Here is a 16,956-nt window from a genome sequence, read left to right as displayed (position 1 = left end):
CCTTCCCATTACAGATTTTACTCTCTTATCCATTTCAAACTTATTCCTTATCTTTGCCCAAAAGGTCCCTGTGTAGCCAGACTAAGGAAGTCAAAGCTTTTCCATCTTCTAGGGAATCCTAGTCAGTATAATATACTGACATAAAAAAAAATACATCATTAAAAGTCAGATTTGGGTCAACATTTTTTTTTCCTGTGACTCTTGTATTTTCTCGGATGCTCCGGATCCACAGAATAACCCCAAATACCACATCTCTCAGTCACGTCATTTGAATGGTACTAGCACAACAAGCAATCATCAACCCAAGCTCGATTCATTCATTACAGTTGGACCCCCGTATACAGATAGATGTCGTGCTGAACAATGGCTTCACGTATTCCATCAGCTCTTCCACAGCACAGAGCTCTGGCAATTCACTCCCTTCAATGAGGTTCTCAGCGCAACCCAGATAGTCTACCAGATTAGGACTCTGAAGGAATGCTTCCTTACGGATTCACTGCAAGTGATATTAGAAGAGGTTCCTTCTGAAAATGGGAAGATATAGCTCCAAAAGAGTTCACTTCCCTTTCTGTAAACCTTGGGATTTTCATGTGGAAATAATCTATACAGATTTAACGTTCTCAGCATTTATTTATGTTTGTGGATTTCCTTCCAACTCCCACACACATTTCCCACATCCTGCTTCTCTGGAAACGTAGACTATTCTAGGTCTGCTCAGAGTGGAGCATAATGGAATAATTGTTTCACGATTCCCATAAACTCTGCTTCCCAGTGGGCCCTCCAGCCCACTCTGCCCTTCCACCAAGTGGTGCCTTGCAGTTTCCTGTAGTCCAATTGGACTCAGGTTCTTCCTCCCTTCCTCTCATATGGCTGGGTGCCTAGACCCTGACCCCTGCCACTTCTTGTTCCTCTTTCTCTTTTCTTATATGAATACTTTCCCATTGTTCCTTATGCTGTATGTCCTTTTTAATTTTTGTATTTATTGTGTTTTTCAGCTGTGCTGGGTCAACGTTGCTGCATGGGATTTTCTCCAGTTGCAGTGAGTGGGCATCTCATTGCTGTAGCTTCTCTTGTTGTGACGCATGGACTCTAGGGCATGCAGGCTTCAGCAGTTGTGGCTCCCAGGCCCTAGAGTATGGGGCTCAGCAGTTGTGGCACACAAGCTTAGTTGCTCCTCAGCATGTGGAATCTTCCAGAACCAGGAATCGAACCCATGACTCCTGTATTGGCAGGCAGATTCTTTACCATTGAGCCACCAGGGAAGCCCCTGTTTTGATCATCTGCCAGTTCATCACACATGGTTGGATTTGAATCCTCTCCAGAGTTAAACTAACGAATGTGTTCTCTCTGTTACCACAGAAGATGAATTATTTTTGCCTTGACATCAAATGCCTTAAATAGCTACTTCAGAAACCCAAAAGGATAAAAGTAAGAATGTAAGCCGAGAAAACCCACCAAAACCACTCCCCCTCAAAACAACCCAGAAATACTGTTACAAATAGCAATGTAAGGGTCAAAATATTGTCTCTCTCCTACTGAAACTTATTTTTCTAATTTCTCCTATATTTGAAACTGATTTTTCCCCCTCAAGAGGTGGAAGAGCTTTCCACACTTGGAATTTACTTCTAAAGTATTAAAGTCAAAATTACCAAACATTTTAAGGCTTGCTTTATAGTTTATAAATATTACTGGATTTAGTATATACTGATGATTCAAAAGTACTTAAGTAGACCCCAGAAAAATATTCATTTATTCAACAAAATATGTCCTTATACCAAAGGAAGGGATAGTGACAAAAGGCCAACAATTTTTGAATATTCTATGGAAAATGGATGCTATGGTGCAAGAAGGGATATGTATAAAATAGAAAGCTGTAATGGTATAAGTGTGGAGTGGCATGGTCTAGATAGTAATGGTGGTGGAGGACAAGAGGAGAGGGATTTGAGAGTGGGTGTAAAATCAACAGCCTATGTTGATGGACAGATCTTGGGTTTGGACAGGATATAATTTCCAAAGTGTGAGGTGTCAAGGAACTGGAGGCTTCTGGATGTGTTAACTGGATGGTTAAAGTACTGTTCCTGAAATTAGGAAAAAATGGAAGAGAACATTTAGGGGAAGCAGGTTAGGAGTTTGGTTTTAGACAGGTTGAGTTTGAGATATGTCTGAATTCATCCCAAAGGAGATATCAGACAGGCAATTGGATGGATGTACACGTCTGGAAGTCAGGTGAGTGGTCTGTGCTGGAAATCCAAATGTGGAAGTTGCCACTGTGTGGTTGTTAACAACATGAAAATAGATGTGGCCATCTGGCGTGAAGTTGTAGAATGACAAGAGTCCCTGGGAAAGTGCTTCTGGAAGGACAAACTATCAAAAGGGATGAAGGAGCTAGGGCCATACAGCTAGAAGGCATTGGGGGAGATTGCAATAAAACAGATAATAAAACAGATGCTCTAAATATAAAAGCAATGAAAATATGGCTAATGATACTACAAAGTCACATAAAAGCTCTTTATACTTATGGACATGGACTTAAAAGCTGTTTCTGTGCCTAGGGGACTTAAGTTACAGGAAACTGGAAGGGAGGGATGGAGAGCAGAGTGGTTGGCATCATCACATGGCAGGCAACTTCCCAGCGCTTTACAGCCTAACTGTGTTTAACCCTCACAGTAACTCTAACGAGTGAGGATGCTAACATTCAGGGAGGTGAGCCAAGATGACTCGCCCAAGTTCACACAGTGCTGGGAGGCAGCAAGAGCTAGAACTCAACACCCAAGGTTAAAGAGAACCGATTGAATTTTGTTGTCGATAATCTTTTTCTTAAAAATTGGGGAACACATGTGGACCTATGGCTGATTCATGTCAATGTATGGCAAAAACCACTACACTATTGTAAAGTAATTAGCCCCCAACTAAAATAAATAAATTAAAAAAAAAGTAATGACGAAAGTACTCTTTCTAAAAGTGACCTCAGAATAAATTTGCAAGTCACCTCTGAAATAATCAAAATAAAGAAATAAAACATGATCATCTTCAGTTAAAGACATTTTTTTGATGTATGAACTATTTTTGAAGGGTCGTTATAAAAACACCTATACCCTGCCATGTGGTCACCCTGCTTCCACTCTGCAGAGCCACCACTTTGAACACTTTCAGCTGTATGATTGCTCTTGGTTATGTTGTTGTATTTATTTTCATATTTCTAAATGATATGTGGGTGGATATAGCCCAATTACAGATGCTCATTCCCCCCTCTCTTCCTAGCCAATACAATTATATCATGATTTCAGTTATAGAAAATCATGTTATATATCAGCATAACTTAGTATTTACTGTTCATTAGAGACAGATGTAACATATTTACATTCTCTCTTCAGTTAATAACTGCCTCATTTAACTTGCATGCTTTTTAAGAAACCAATTCCTTTTTTAAGTCTTTATTGGATTTGTTACAATATTGCTTCTGTTTTTATGTTTTGGTGTTTTGGCCCCAAGGCACATGGGATCTTAGATCCCAGACCAGGGATTAAAGTTGCCCCCCCTGAATTGGAAGGCAAGGTCTCAACCACTGGACCATCAGGGAAGTCCCTTAATAAACCCATGCTTAATTTCCCAGCCTAATTACCTCAGTGTTGCTGTAAGCCAATGACTAGTTGTTTCAAAATACTGAAGCTTTTCAGCTAAGTCCTGTTTCCCAGCTCTTTCATGCCTAGTTATGTTTTTATTCTCCTCTATTTATTTTCTGTCTCCCAGGTTTTCCTGGAGGTATGCTCTTCTCTTAGGCTCTCACCGCATCCTCTTTCAAATGGAATCTATTATCAGAGGATGGAAAGCAATCTGATACCTGTCCAGAGTCATTGACACTTTGAGCACTGGTTCCCTCAACTGTGAAATGTAAGGCTTGTTTCCTGCAGCAGGCAGGTGAATAAAGGACAGAGGGATCCTATTTGCACCTTGAAATCAGTCTAAGAGGCCATCGTGTGTCACCGTGGGTATTGGAGTGTTGCCTTGTCATTCTCATAAGCACTGGCATGTTGATTTAAGACAGTAACTTAACTTTCCACAAGGACCTTCCCTCCAAAAGATGGGTACCATAGTCATTCCTAGCTACAGAAATAGTCAAGTGAAAACTGACTTCAAAACCATCTGTAAACTCTATATATTATTAATCTTTCATTAAACCAAATCATTCCTTAAAATGTAATTTATGTTCAGTAAGTTGTTTTTCCTAGTTGTTCAAAGCACATTATTAAATATTTTATAAGTGACTGCTGTCACTATGTCAGAAATATAACATCAGGGGATTCTACATTCATCCTTAGGGAAATCATTACGCAGATTCAGAGCCAAGCAAACTGGTTTACAGTAACTATTCATTCATCTTTGAAAGGACTATTGTGACTTTAGAAAAATCAAGCAATTTTAACTATGTACAACTGAAAACAAGATATGTTTAGATATTTCAACTGGATTGTTCAATCTAATTGTCAATCACTCTAATAGAGATCTAGGCTGGACTTTATAAAGGATCACATTATCTTGATCTAAAGACAGTGACAATCTCTGGCTAAGGATGGCACACAGACCACAAAGCAGTAGGAGGATAAAGACTAAGTTGTCAGATCTCTTCTGATCAAATTCTACTGACAGAAGTTCTCTGGCCTACCCATAGGCTAGGTCAGTTACTCTCACACTGAGGTCCTGGCCCTGGCAGCATCAGAATCTCGTAAGAATTTGGTGGGGAAGTTCTGAGGCCCCACTGGAAACCTCCTAAGTCAGAAATTCTGTGAGCAGGGCCTAGAGCCTTAGTTCTCAAATTTTAGTACATGGCATCATCTGGACACCCATTGCAGGGATTGACCCTAATAGAGTAGTTCCAAGGCACACTGGAGCTGCTTGGTCTGGGGACCACACTTTTTGAACTGATGTCCTACAAATACCATATGAATTAAATGGGTTACTAAATGCAAGGTGACTCTCTTTGTCCTGTGAGTTTGTCGGGGGAACTTATCTGATTTCCTTTGGATATGTGCACACTTAGGGAAGAAAAGGGGAGAGTCAATCCTGGAACACACACTTATATCACACCTACTCTGTGGCAAGCATGAGAAAGACAAGGACCATACCCTGGAGTTCCACACCAGCAGGGGAAAATGACTATATATATATATATATATATATATATATGTATACACATATACATATACATAAACAATAAAACAATACATTTTTTCACTTTTTATTTTATATTGAAATATAGCTGATTAACAATGTTGTGACAATTTCAGGTGTACAATGAAGGGACTCAGTCATACGTATACATGTATCCATTCTCCCCCAAACTCCCCTCCCATCCAGGCTGCCACTAATATTGAGCAGAGTTCCCTGTACTATACAGTAGGTCCTTATTGGTTATCCAGTTAAAATACAGCAGTGTGTACATGGCCATCCCAAACTCCCTAACTATCCCTTCTCCCCATTCTTTCAACTGTGGCAACCGTAAGTTTGTAAAACAATACATTTTAGTTATGGCTGTTTTACAAGCTTTAAGTGTCAAAATGGATAAGTGCTGTGCTAATGCAGCATCTAAGAAGGGAACCTGACTATCTGGGGGAACAGACTTATAAACATGACTGCAGTGGGGAGGAAAGAGAGGGTGGGAAGTATGGAGAGAGTAACATGGAAACATACATTATCATATGTAAAACACATAGCAAATGGGAATTTGCTGTATGACTCAGGGAACTCAAACAGGGGCTCAGTAGCAACCTAGAGGGGTGAGATGGGGAGGGAGGTAGGAGGGTAAACTATGACTGATTCATGTTGATGTTCAGTAGAAACCATCAGATAATGTTTTATTTTACAGCTCCTTAGGACAGAATTCCAACATGGATCTCACGAGATAAAAATCAAAGTGTTAGCAGAACTCGACTCTTTCTTGGAGGCTCTAAGAGAATCTGTGTCCTCACTCTTTTCAGCTCCCAGAGGCTGCACTTATGCTTGACTCATGGTTCCCTCCCTCTGTAGTCAACTCCAAGAACACTGTATCTCTATGCATGTGCCTTTCTTTAGGGTCCCATTGTCCTCTGACTCTCCTCTTTCTCCTCCTTCATCTACTCTTAAGGACCCTTCAGATTACACTGGGACCACGTGAATAATCCAGGCTGATTAAGGTCAGTTGACTAGCAACTGTATTCTATCTGCCCCTATACCCTTAAGTGCACACGAGTGCATACACACACACACACACACACACACACACACACACACACACACAAAGTTCTGGAGGTTAAGAATGTTGTCCTTCAGTTGCTAAGTCATGTCAGACTCTTGCAACTCCATGGACTGTAGCCTGCCAGGCTCCTCTGTCATTGGGATTCTCCAGGCAAGAACACTGGAGTGGGTTACCATTTCTCCAGGGGATCATCCTGTCCAGGGATCTAACCCACGTCTCCGGCATCACCAGGTAGATTCTTTACTGGGGAAGCCTGGAAGTTAGGATACTGTCATTTTTAATGAATGACATTTTGCTTTCTACAGATGGCATGAACTTAGCAGAAGTAAAAGAACAGATTCCATAAACAACACATGCAGGTAGAGACCCAGGGCATGACAGGAGCGTGACATTTAAAAAGGTGAGCAAACTACAGTGTGATCTGAGTAAGAAAGTGAAGGAGAATACGGTGAAAGTGGAGGATGGCATTCAGGAGACAGGGTCTCCAGAAGACACACATTTGTAAACAAATTAATTAAAATCATAATTTTGACAGAGGAGATGAATGAAAACAAAAACAAGCTACCAACATATGCTGGAATCATTAAAACGAACATCCTCCAAAACTTTTAAACAGGTAATGAGCAGACATATCCAACTCTCAAAGTGCTCATTTCACTTCCTAATAATGATTTATCTATTGCTGGGAATACTTAAAGTTAGACTGAGGTTTCCAAGATTTCTGCCAGAAATATCAACAGAAGAAAGGTCACTGTTCTTCAGAGATACATGATAGATGAAGAGCTTTTAGTAGGAGAAAGGAAAGTTTCCATGTTATTTTTCTTACCCAGGCAAACTACTTTTTATCTATTTGATATGATAACAATTTTTAAAGGATAATTTATCATTATGAGCAAACATTACACAGAAATTGCAAGGCAGAAATATTTCCTCTCTGGCATCTAAAATGTTCTGAAAGACACCCAGGAAGATCATTGGTACATAAGATAACTTGCCTAGTTTGCCCTTGGGAAGACTCTAGAAGGGACTACTGTTTTGGGTTTAAATGCAGTTCTCTGAGCTAGTGCAGAGGTTCTTAGGCAGCCTGAAATTCCTGACATTACCTGAAAAGTTAATGTCCATGTAGGTCCATTTTCCAGGTCCATTGTTTTGAGGGAAGGAGATTGTGGCTTTAATCAAAGAATTCTCACTTTAAAAAGAATAAGCTTTTCAGGGCAGTAAAACTGTATGATAGTGAGTTAATTCCTAGGCAGATTGATAAGAAGTCCGGGGTCCCCAGTGAAGAGAAAGGGGTCTGGGGCTCTCGAAGTAGAGATAAGGGTCTGGGGTTCTCAAGGAGGAGGAAAGGACAATTTTTTTTTTCCTCTACATTCCTTAGTCTTAGTCACATAAAAGGTTTTTTTCTTTAAACCCAGAACTGATGATTACACAACAAACAACTCAGTTTAAATTCTGTACTAGGGATTATATTAATAACAATGTATCCTGCTTGAGGACAGTTTCTCCTTCCTGAAAACCTTCTGACTAATCCTGGTATCTTAAAACGTATATTATGGGAGTGGGTCTGGTAAAATTTTCACAGACTTGAGACATTCTTTTGATTTATTGTAATAATTAATTAAAAAGTATATAACTCTCTGGCATTCTCCGTCCCCCTTCTGATGTCTATGTCAGAAGCTTTCCCTGTCCACTTTTATACTTTAATAAAACTCTGCTACATAAAAGCTTTTGAGTGATCAAGCCTCGCCCCTGGTCCCGAAGCTAAATCTTCTTTTTTGGAGATCACCAAACCGACATCGTACACCGTAAGCTATCAATAGTATAGTGGCGGATCCATGTCATTATACATTTGTCCAAGCCTACAGACTGTACAACACCGAGAGTGAACTCTAATGTGTTATAGACTTTGGGTGGTGATGATGTGTTGCTGGAAGTTCAAAGAGGTACAAGCATGAAAGCAGGAACACCATCATAACTGAGAATCACCATACACATTTTGGTAAATATCTTTCAGATTCTTACATCTCTCTTTCTATCTCTATGCACACTCACATGTACACACACACACATACACACAGAGGTTGCTGTTGTTGTTCAGCTGCTCAGTCGTGTCTGACTCTTTGTGACCCCATGGACGGCAGCACGCCAGGCTTCCCTGTCCTTTACCATTTCCTGGAGCTTGCTCAAACTCATGTCGGTGATGCCATCCAACCACCTCATCCTCTGTCGCCCCCTTCTCCTCCTGCCTTCAATCTTTTCCAGCATCAGGGTCTTTTCCAGTGCGTCGGCTCTTCGCATCACATGGCCAGAGTATTGGAGCCTCAGCTTCAGCATCAGTCCTTCCAATGAATATTCAGGGTTGATTTCCTTTAGGATTGACTAGTTTGATCTCTTTGCAGTCCAAGGAACTCTCAAGAGTCTTCTCCAGCACCAATTCAAAAGCATAAATTCTTTGGTGCTCAGCCTTCTTTATGGTCCAACTTTCACATCCATACAGGTTAAATGTATATATTTACATAAGAATAACTTTTCATAGAAAGAATACTCAAAATACGTTATAAATAAAATTTTATGATACTGGCACGATTTATGTATGGTTGGTTTCACTAATGTTATTTTCTGTTGGTATTTTTTTTTTTAATGATAAAATGAACATTATAGTGGCTACATCATTTTACAGTCATTTTCTCCTTCGGGAAAAATGTCAGGATGTTATTTCTGCTTCAATGTATAAAATCACGGGGACTTCCTTGGTTGTCCAGTGGTTAAGACTCCTCTCTCCCAATGCAGGGGAACCAGGTTCAATCCCTAGTCAGGGAACTAGATCCCCTATGTCATAACCAAGAGCCCAAGTAATACAACTATGACCTGGTGCAGCCAAATAAAAACAAATAGAAGTATCAAATCATTAATCAACATCAAGAGCATATTTCTGTTAGACACTTAACCACTGGATACTCGCATTAAAATTTTTTTTACTAATCTCATAGGTTATATACCAGACTCTGTTGTTAATACATGATATTAATCTCATTAGTTAGTTTGAACATCACTGTTAACTTAAAAATACCTCCTTTTGATAAGTGCCTCTATTCTAAACTTTATTGAAATATTTCTTTTATTAATTGAATTTCAAGGCTCATTTCAAATTATAGCAAGTTATATATTTTGACAACATATATTTTCCATTTATAACTTTAACCTTACATTTTAGCTGCTGCTGCTACTGCTGCTAAGTCGCTTCAGTCGTGTCCGACTCTGTGCGACCCCATAGACAGCAGCCCACCAGGCTCCCCCGTCCCTGGGATTCTCCAGGCAAGAACACTGGAGTGGGTTGCCATTGCCTTCTCCAATGCATGAGAGTGAAAAGTGAAAGTGAAGTCGCTCAGTCGTGTCTGACTCTTAGCGACCCCATGGACTGCAGCCCACCAGGCTCCTCCATCCATGGGATTTTCCAGGCAAGAGTACTGGAGTGGGTTGCCATTGCCTTCTCCTAAATTTTAGCTAGTATAGACTAAATCATTAAAACAACTAGATCTCTAAATTTATAATGGCTCTTCAATGAAGTGATTTGGGGACCTAGATTCTTGGGTCCTGTGACTTTACTGTCAGAAAAAGATTCAAGCATTTGTGACATCTGCCTTACCATCATCTACCTCCAGCTGAGGTGGGAAGAGAGCATGGGGGGAAGTACACTGGCCTTTCATGATTCTTGGCCCAGAAATCAGCATGCATTGCTTTCACTTATATTTCACTGATCACACTTAGTGGCAAATGTGATGGGGAAATTTAGTCCCTAACTGGGCTGTTACATTCCATGTACAACTGTATACTATAGAAAGGATGAATAAATTTAGGAAAACAGATACAATTTATTTTTTAAATTTTTATTTATTTATTTACATTTCTAAATTTTTGGCTCACTGGGTCTTTGTTGCTTTCAGCGGCCTTTCTCTAGTTGCAGCAAGCAGACGTTGCTCTCTAGTTGCAGGGAGCAAGCTTCTTATTGAGCTTCTTATGGGCTTCTCTTACTGTGGAGCATGCGCTCTAGGACCACATGCTTCAGTAGTGGCAGCACACAGACTCAGCAGTCCCGGTGTGCACACTCTAGGGCTCAAGGGCTCAGTAGCTGTGGAACACAGGCATGTAGAATCTTCCTGGACCAGGAATCAAACTCGTGTGCCCTGCATTGGCAGGCAGATTCTTATCCACTGTACCACCAGGGAAGTTCTACAGATACAATTTCTGATATAACTCATTTGAACTATTTTGGCAAGCAGAAGTTTTAAAGTTTTATGAAGTTAAATCGATCATTCTTTTTCTTTGCAAATTATTTTCAGATTCACTGCATGGTAGCATGGAGACTGAGCAGAAAGTGGTAACCTAGAACTTGCAACAGTCTTCTCTCTCTTTGGGCTGGGGAGATAGTAATTGGAGTTCAGAGCCTTCGGGGCAATCAGGACTTGAAAGATCGAGATCCCAGGAAAAAGGGAGCCTACAGAAAAGGAAGTCAACCCTTCTTTAGATATCCTGCCTTCAGTGCATTTATTGATCCCTTAACCAGTGAAAGCATGGTGAGAGGCTCTGAAAAACCATGCAGAAAACAGTTTCTTAAAGGCTAATCCTTTAAGCAAAGAACACAGTGATTAGATGGTTCCAGGAAGATGGAATTTTGAGTTCACCAGGGAGCAATGGCCCGGGTCCAGGAGGAATGAGAGCCTGAAGGGGCTATCTCTAGAAGTAACAGCAGATCAAAAACAGAAGAGCTTAACCAGCTATAACTGCCTACTAGAATAAAATTAAATTTCTTAAAATTAATATCTGATAATTCCATGGAAAGCTCTCCATATCTATTTATGACTAGAGTGATAAACTGGTTACAGAGAACCAGGGATGATTCAATACTTTCTTTTTCCTTCATTTTTTTGGTTTTACTTGGATCACTGAAAGAATGCTGGCTAACTGCCTTGGAGATGTAAGGTTATTTGTTTTTGCTTATTTTTTTTATTTTCCAGAGGACATGATTTGCTTGTCCTGCCATGAGTTAAGCAGCCTGTGTGTATTGCACACACACCCCACCCCCACCCCCCAAAAAGTGTTCTTTCTTCCTTTTTACCTTTTGTGGGCCACAGAGACCCTACAATTCTGGGACAGTTGGTGGTTCACATTTGATTTGGTTCTGGTTAGAAGTTGGAATTTTTACAAACAAAGAATTTATTACTGCCATTTAAAAACAAATTGTAAAACAATTGTTTAGGTATTTGCAACTGGTTTAGGTATTTGATATGAAAATGTAGTCCCATTCCTTTATTTTAATGCTACTATATATAAAGGGGGGGGAGGGGCATGGGGGTGGCAAAATGCATTCTCTTCAACTCTACATGTTCCATACTTGCTTTTTGTAATTAACACTAAATGTGCTAACTTTATTGTTTTTAAATCACATTTTTGGTTCAAAAAACTTATTTTTGTTACATTCTACAAATACCTTCCATTTACATTTTTTAGAAAAAATCTGAAGAGGGAAAAAGCCATGGAAGCTGAAACCTTTTCTACTTCTAACAAATAAGCAGGGAATAAGTCTGCTTGTAGAAGGTGTTTTTGGAAAAAAAAAATTAATTTCTAATTACATCTCAGTAAACCTACTTTATTTCTTCAGCAAAATGGATTTTTAACAAATATAATAATGTGAAATTCTGGAAATGGAAGGCATGACAAAAAGAGCACAGGCCCTTTTTACCATTAGATTGCCATCAGTTTGTGTACAGCGTATTATAATTACATTGTATAAATGTTGTACAAAAAGTAAGAGTCAATTTAAAATTTGAGGTCATTAGTGGCATCAGAACAAATTGTCTGGTCTGAAATAGAGTCCTCCATCTTCTCCAACACATACAGAAATTAAATGCATGTCAAATACAACTGAAAATAGCTGGACATTTCGATAAACATAAAAACTGTGTCCTATAAATTGAACTAAATCCTGTGGGGCCTGTGGGGGACAAAATAACTACTTTTGAGCTCTACTTTTGTCTTAAGGATTTTCATGAAAGAGGTTTTTTAAATTTTGTATTTATTTGAAACGTTTCATAATTAGTTCCTAACAGAACTGTTTGACTCACCATAAAGTAGAGAAAATAAATACATTTTTAAGGTGCGGATTTCTGTTCTATTTAGATTTTAAACGTTTAAGGAAAGTTTGCTAATTTCACCCCATTCTTTTTGTAACAGAACCAATTCAGAAATTTGTGGTGGATCAGTTTGAGAATCATTTTATTTTACTAGTACAGATTTCAATTTTATGGGTATTTTACTTTTCAAATGTATAATAGATATGCTCTGTCTTTATACTAACTCAACCCATTTTAATTTTTACTGAGATTCTCATCTGTTTATCTAAATCTTTGATGCTTTAGGCCCATGCATGTTTCCAAAGCAGAATTCATTTTGTGCTTTAAAAGCACTGAACAAATCAGAAAATGTATCACACCATATACTGAGATGAAAAAGGCTGAATTTGTGTGATTTTTTTTTCCAGTAAAAATATTTAAAATTTTATGAAGTGACATTATATATATTCTACAATTCAATTAAGAATTAATATATATGCTAACAAACAAGACCTGTGACTAAAAACAAAGAGAAAAAAGGGAATACAAACAGACCCACAGATGATTCAGATATTGAACCCATGTATTAGTAACTCATAATAAATATTTTCAAGAAAACAGGTGAAAAATCATCAGATCTTAATGATTCCATAATGAATTTTTTCAAATATGTGAGGAATTAGAATAGCTTTGACAATAATACCTGATAAGTCATAACTAGAAAGGAGAATTACAGGCAAATTTTTCTCATAAAGATATATAAATTTTTAACAATATTGTCAAAGTAAATAGTATATGAAAAAATAATACTATATCATGATCAAATTGATTTTATTCTGGGAATGCACAGTTGGTTTAACATTTAAAAATTAATTTAATTCACCACATTAAAAGAAGAACTCAAAAGCTGATCATCTCAAAAAATTCAGAAAAAGAATGCAGTAAAATCCTACAGCCATTAATGATTTTTAAAAAAAACTTGGGTAATAGGAATATAAAATTCTTGAGTCTGACAAAGCATTTATAAAAGGTATCTAAGAAAATATTTATATGCAAAGTTATAATATTGAAAGTTATCACATTGACTTGGACATAAGTACAACACTGTCCTGGAGATCTTAACCAATACAATAAAGAAAAAATAGGGAAAGAAAAAGGATTAGGGGTTGTAAATAAACAAATAAAATAATGTACTTTTTATAGACAATTTAATTGTCTGAAGCAGTGGGTAATCTGTCAGAGTACTTTTATTGCATTTCTATATACTAGCACCAATTAGAAATGAAATTCTTAAGAAAGATAGCATTTATAATAACATCAAAAATATCAATACATAGGGATATATCTAGCAAAAATTTTTCAAAATGTCTACACAGAAGACTATAGAACATTATTGTTTGAAATTGAGGAAACTCAATATTATTAGAAAAACACATTGTATTTAAGAACTGGAAAACTCAATGTTGACAGTATCATTGTTCCCCCGCTGCAATGCAAGCTCAGTCAAAATACCAATAGGATTTTTTAAAATGAAACTTGACAAGTTGTTTCTAAAGCTTATATGGAAATGCAAAGGGGTCTTAGTTAAAGCATTCTTGATGAAGAAGAACATTGCAGGAGGACTTATTTTTACTAACTACTAAGTCTTATTATAAAGCTATTGAAGAGAGTGTGTTCTTGCTCCCAGTGCAGAGGGCCTGGGTTCTATCCTGATCAGGGAATTAGGTCCCACATACCATAACTAAAGATCCGGCATGCCGCCACGAAGACTGAAGATCCCACATGCCACAGCTAAAACCCAGAATAGTCAAATAAAGAAACAAATAAATACATATTTCTAAAAAAGATAAGAGTGTGCTGCTGAAGCAAGGATAAAAGAATAGATGAAGGAAATAAATAGATAGCTTATAAAAAGGCCACAGGTATAGGGGTGTTTGGTTTATGAGAAGGAACTGGGGGGTAGATGGGAAAAGAACAGTGTTTGTAATAATAATGATAATGGAAAAATTGGGTATCCATATAGGAAAAAAACGGACTTGATTACTATCTCATACCATACACAAAACTAATTACAGTTAAAGTAGAGATATGTGAATGACAAAACACTAATAATTTACAATGCTAGAAAGATTCAGATATCTATTACATTGTTCCTCAAAACCGTGACTACTGAAGACCATACACAGTCACCACTTTCCAGCATCTTCAGATGACTTCAGGGAAACTCAAACATAACTCTCCACCCCTCCCCCTAATAAATCCTGCAGATTCATCAACTGCCATTACACAGTGGTAAGCCAGGAATTCCATGGCAGTCCAGTGGTTAGGACTCTGAGCTTTCACTGCAGGGGGCCCAGTTTCCATCCCTGGTCTGGGAACTAAGAATCCACAAACCACCCAGTTCAGGCAAAAAAAAAAAAAGGAAAAAAAAAACAAAACAGTGATAAGACAAAATTAGAGTTCTGGACATTTTAATCGGATGTGTTTGAAGGGAGTGGACATGAAAGCAAGGAAACGAAGAAGCCCTAGCAAGATTTGAGGTGTTTGAAATTTTAAATAATGTTGTTAGTTTTGAAATGGAAAGAAAGGTAGAAATCAAAAAGACATTTCAAGAGGACTTGGCCATTGGGTCGATAGTGTTGGCCAAGTGGGGGAAAGTCATAGTGACTCAGAGGTTCTCAGGCTTAATGATATTAACAAGGGCAGAAAATCAGAAAGGCAAGTGCTTTGGGGTAGACAGTGATTGAGTTTGAGTTGATGGTGGGATATCCAAAGAGAACTGCTCAAAAGGATGGTAGAAATAAATTACTGGAAGTGAAGAAAGGGGCCAGGTCTAGAGTGATAGAGTAAGGATGTCAGTAATGTCTGCGGATAAATGACACATGGCTGGCTACTCCCTGTCTGTCCCAATTCTCTCACATCCGTTCACTGAGTGATGACTGTGGTGTCATCTGCGTAAGACCAGCTGGTTTTGGAGTGGAAGGGAAAGCTAGTGCTGGTGAAAAAGGAGACAGACAATTCTTCAGAAGGCTGCCTGTGAGTAACTCTTAAGTCCCACAGATAGTGAGCAAAATTTTGAATTGACCTTGTCTTAAGGCCTTCCAGATAAAGAGATGTATTAATAGACTCTGGCAAACCACTCCATTATTCCACTAGCATTAGAGTCTGTTACGTACTTTCTTTCAACAGTTAAGCTAACCCTCACCCAGCAGAATATTAATGGGTGAAGCTTCACCTGTGATTTCCAGGTGGTGCAGGGATAAAGAACCCGCCTGCCAATGCAGGAAGTGCAAGAGACCCGGGTTCGATCCCTGGGTCAGAAAGATCCCCTGTAGGAGGAAATAGCAACCCACTCCAATATTCTTCCCTGGGAAATCCCATGGACACTGGAGCCTTGTGGGTTTCAGTCCATGGGGTCTCAAAGAGTTGGACACAACTGAGCATGCATCTTTTACCTTTATGAAGGCTTACCTGAAGATGGATCCACTTAGTTTCTTCAGTTGAGCTGGTCATCTGGTGTGGAAGAAAAGCTTCTTTGTAACTCCTCTTTTCCTATCCTCTCTGGTATAGGCAAAAGGCACTAGATAAATATTCATGGCCATACATAATGGATGTCATTGGTCACGAGCTAATGGATGGCACCTGTAGCAAAAGAAAAAGTCATTATTTAATGGAAGAAAGTTCTAAGTGGTCCAGATATCAGACTACTGCATAATCATGAATATTTATGTAACATATTATCATTTAAAAACACATTTTAAAATCTCTCCAACCTTTCTAATTGAGCTAGAAAAATTCACACTAGCCTAGAACTAGACATCCAGGCTAAAGGCCCAGAAGTGCCATATTCACATTTTAAAAGTTTGAGGCGTTGGGGCTGTGAAGGCAAATTCTCTCTCCCTTGTTTCTACAAAATCAATTTTTCTAATTTTCTCTGTAAGAATTGTTATTTCCACATAATTCCTTGCTAATAGTTATTGCTCAGATTATGTTTTTGACCTTGAGGCCCTATTTATAGAGAATTTTAAAGGAGGTGGTGGAGGGAGGATTTTGGCAAGAGAAAAAATCAGATTCTTAGCATCTCCCATAAAGATCTACTTCAAACAAGATCAGGTCTTTATCCTTGCCTCCCAAGAGAAGATGGTCTTCTAATTGCAATAAAGAAAATTCAACAAGATAAACAGGAGTGAAAGCATGTGGCCAAACACGTCTGGGTTCAGAACACAAATCATTGCCCTAACTAACAAACCATAACTTTCATGGCCAGTTTATGATAGTGATAAAGGCCTCAGTGATGTGAGTGAGCACCTAGCCCTAAGATATTCTATGAAACCTGTTTATTACTCAGAACAGAGATCAGTAGCTTTTATGCAAGTGCTCAAACCACACATGTGCTTTAATGTACTAAGAAATAACCTTTCCCCCTACCCCTGCTTGCACTTGGAGAATCTGCTCTGCCCAAAATACTGGAATCCCTAACACACAGCATCAACTTCTTGGACCAATCAGGGAGGGACCCCTTATCCATGGTTGACCAATCAGATTTTCTCTTCCAGAAAACTGGGACTGAGAATACTGTGGTACAAGGATCAAACTGGACCATCAAAGAGACAT

The 16,956-nt window shown here is 38.6% G+C and overlaps 1 long non-coding RNA gene across 2 annotated transcripts in view; it reads right to left on the bottom strand.

The window, feature by feature from the left end:
• The window catches only part of LOC145522766 (uncharacterized), a 33,376-nt gene that overhangs the window by 11,744 nt on the left and 4,676 nt on the right, over positions 1–16,956 (bottom strand). Inside the window, exons 2-3 of one of the 2 annotated variants that reach the window (XR_014066156.1) lie at positions 15,814–15,984; positions 12,911–15,337 (exon numbers count right to left, since the gene is read on the bottom strand). This is a non-coding gene — a long non-coding RNA (uncharacterized LOC145522766). Of the gene's footprint in view, positions 1–12,910; positions 15,338–15,813; positions 15,985–16,956 lie in introns of those variants that run through there. The other variant, XR_014066157.1, reaches the window with a different exon arrangement.

Source organism: Giraffa tippelskirchi, chromosome 10, assembly GCF_054371585.1.
Source record: "Giraffa tippelskirchi isolate mGirTip1 chromosome 10, T2T-mGirTip1v1.2.pri, whole genome shotgun sequence".
Lineage (NCBI taxonomy): Eukaryota > Metazoa > Chordata > Mammalia > Artiodactyla > Giraffidae > Giraffa > Giraffa tippelskirchi.
The sequence above is the reverse complement of the archived record's forward strand: the minus strand, read 5'-3'. Positions and strand labels throughout refer to the sequence as shown.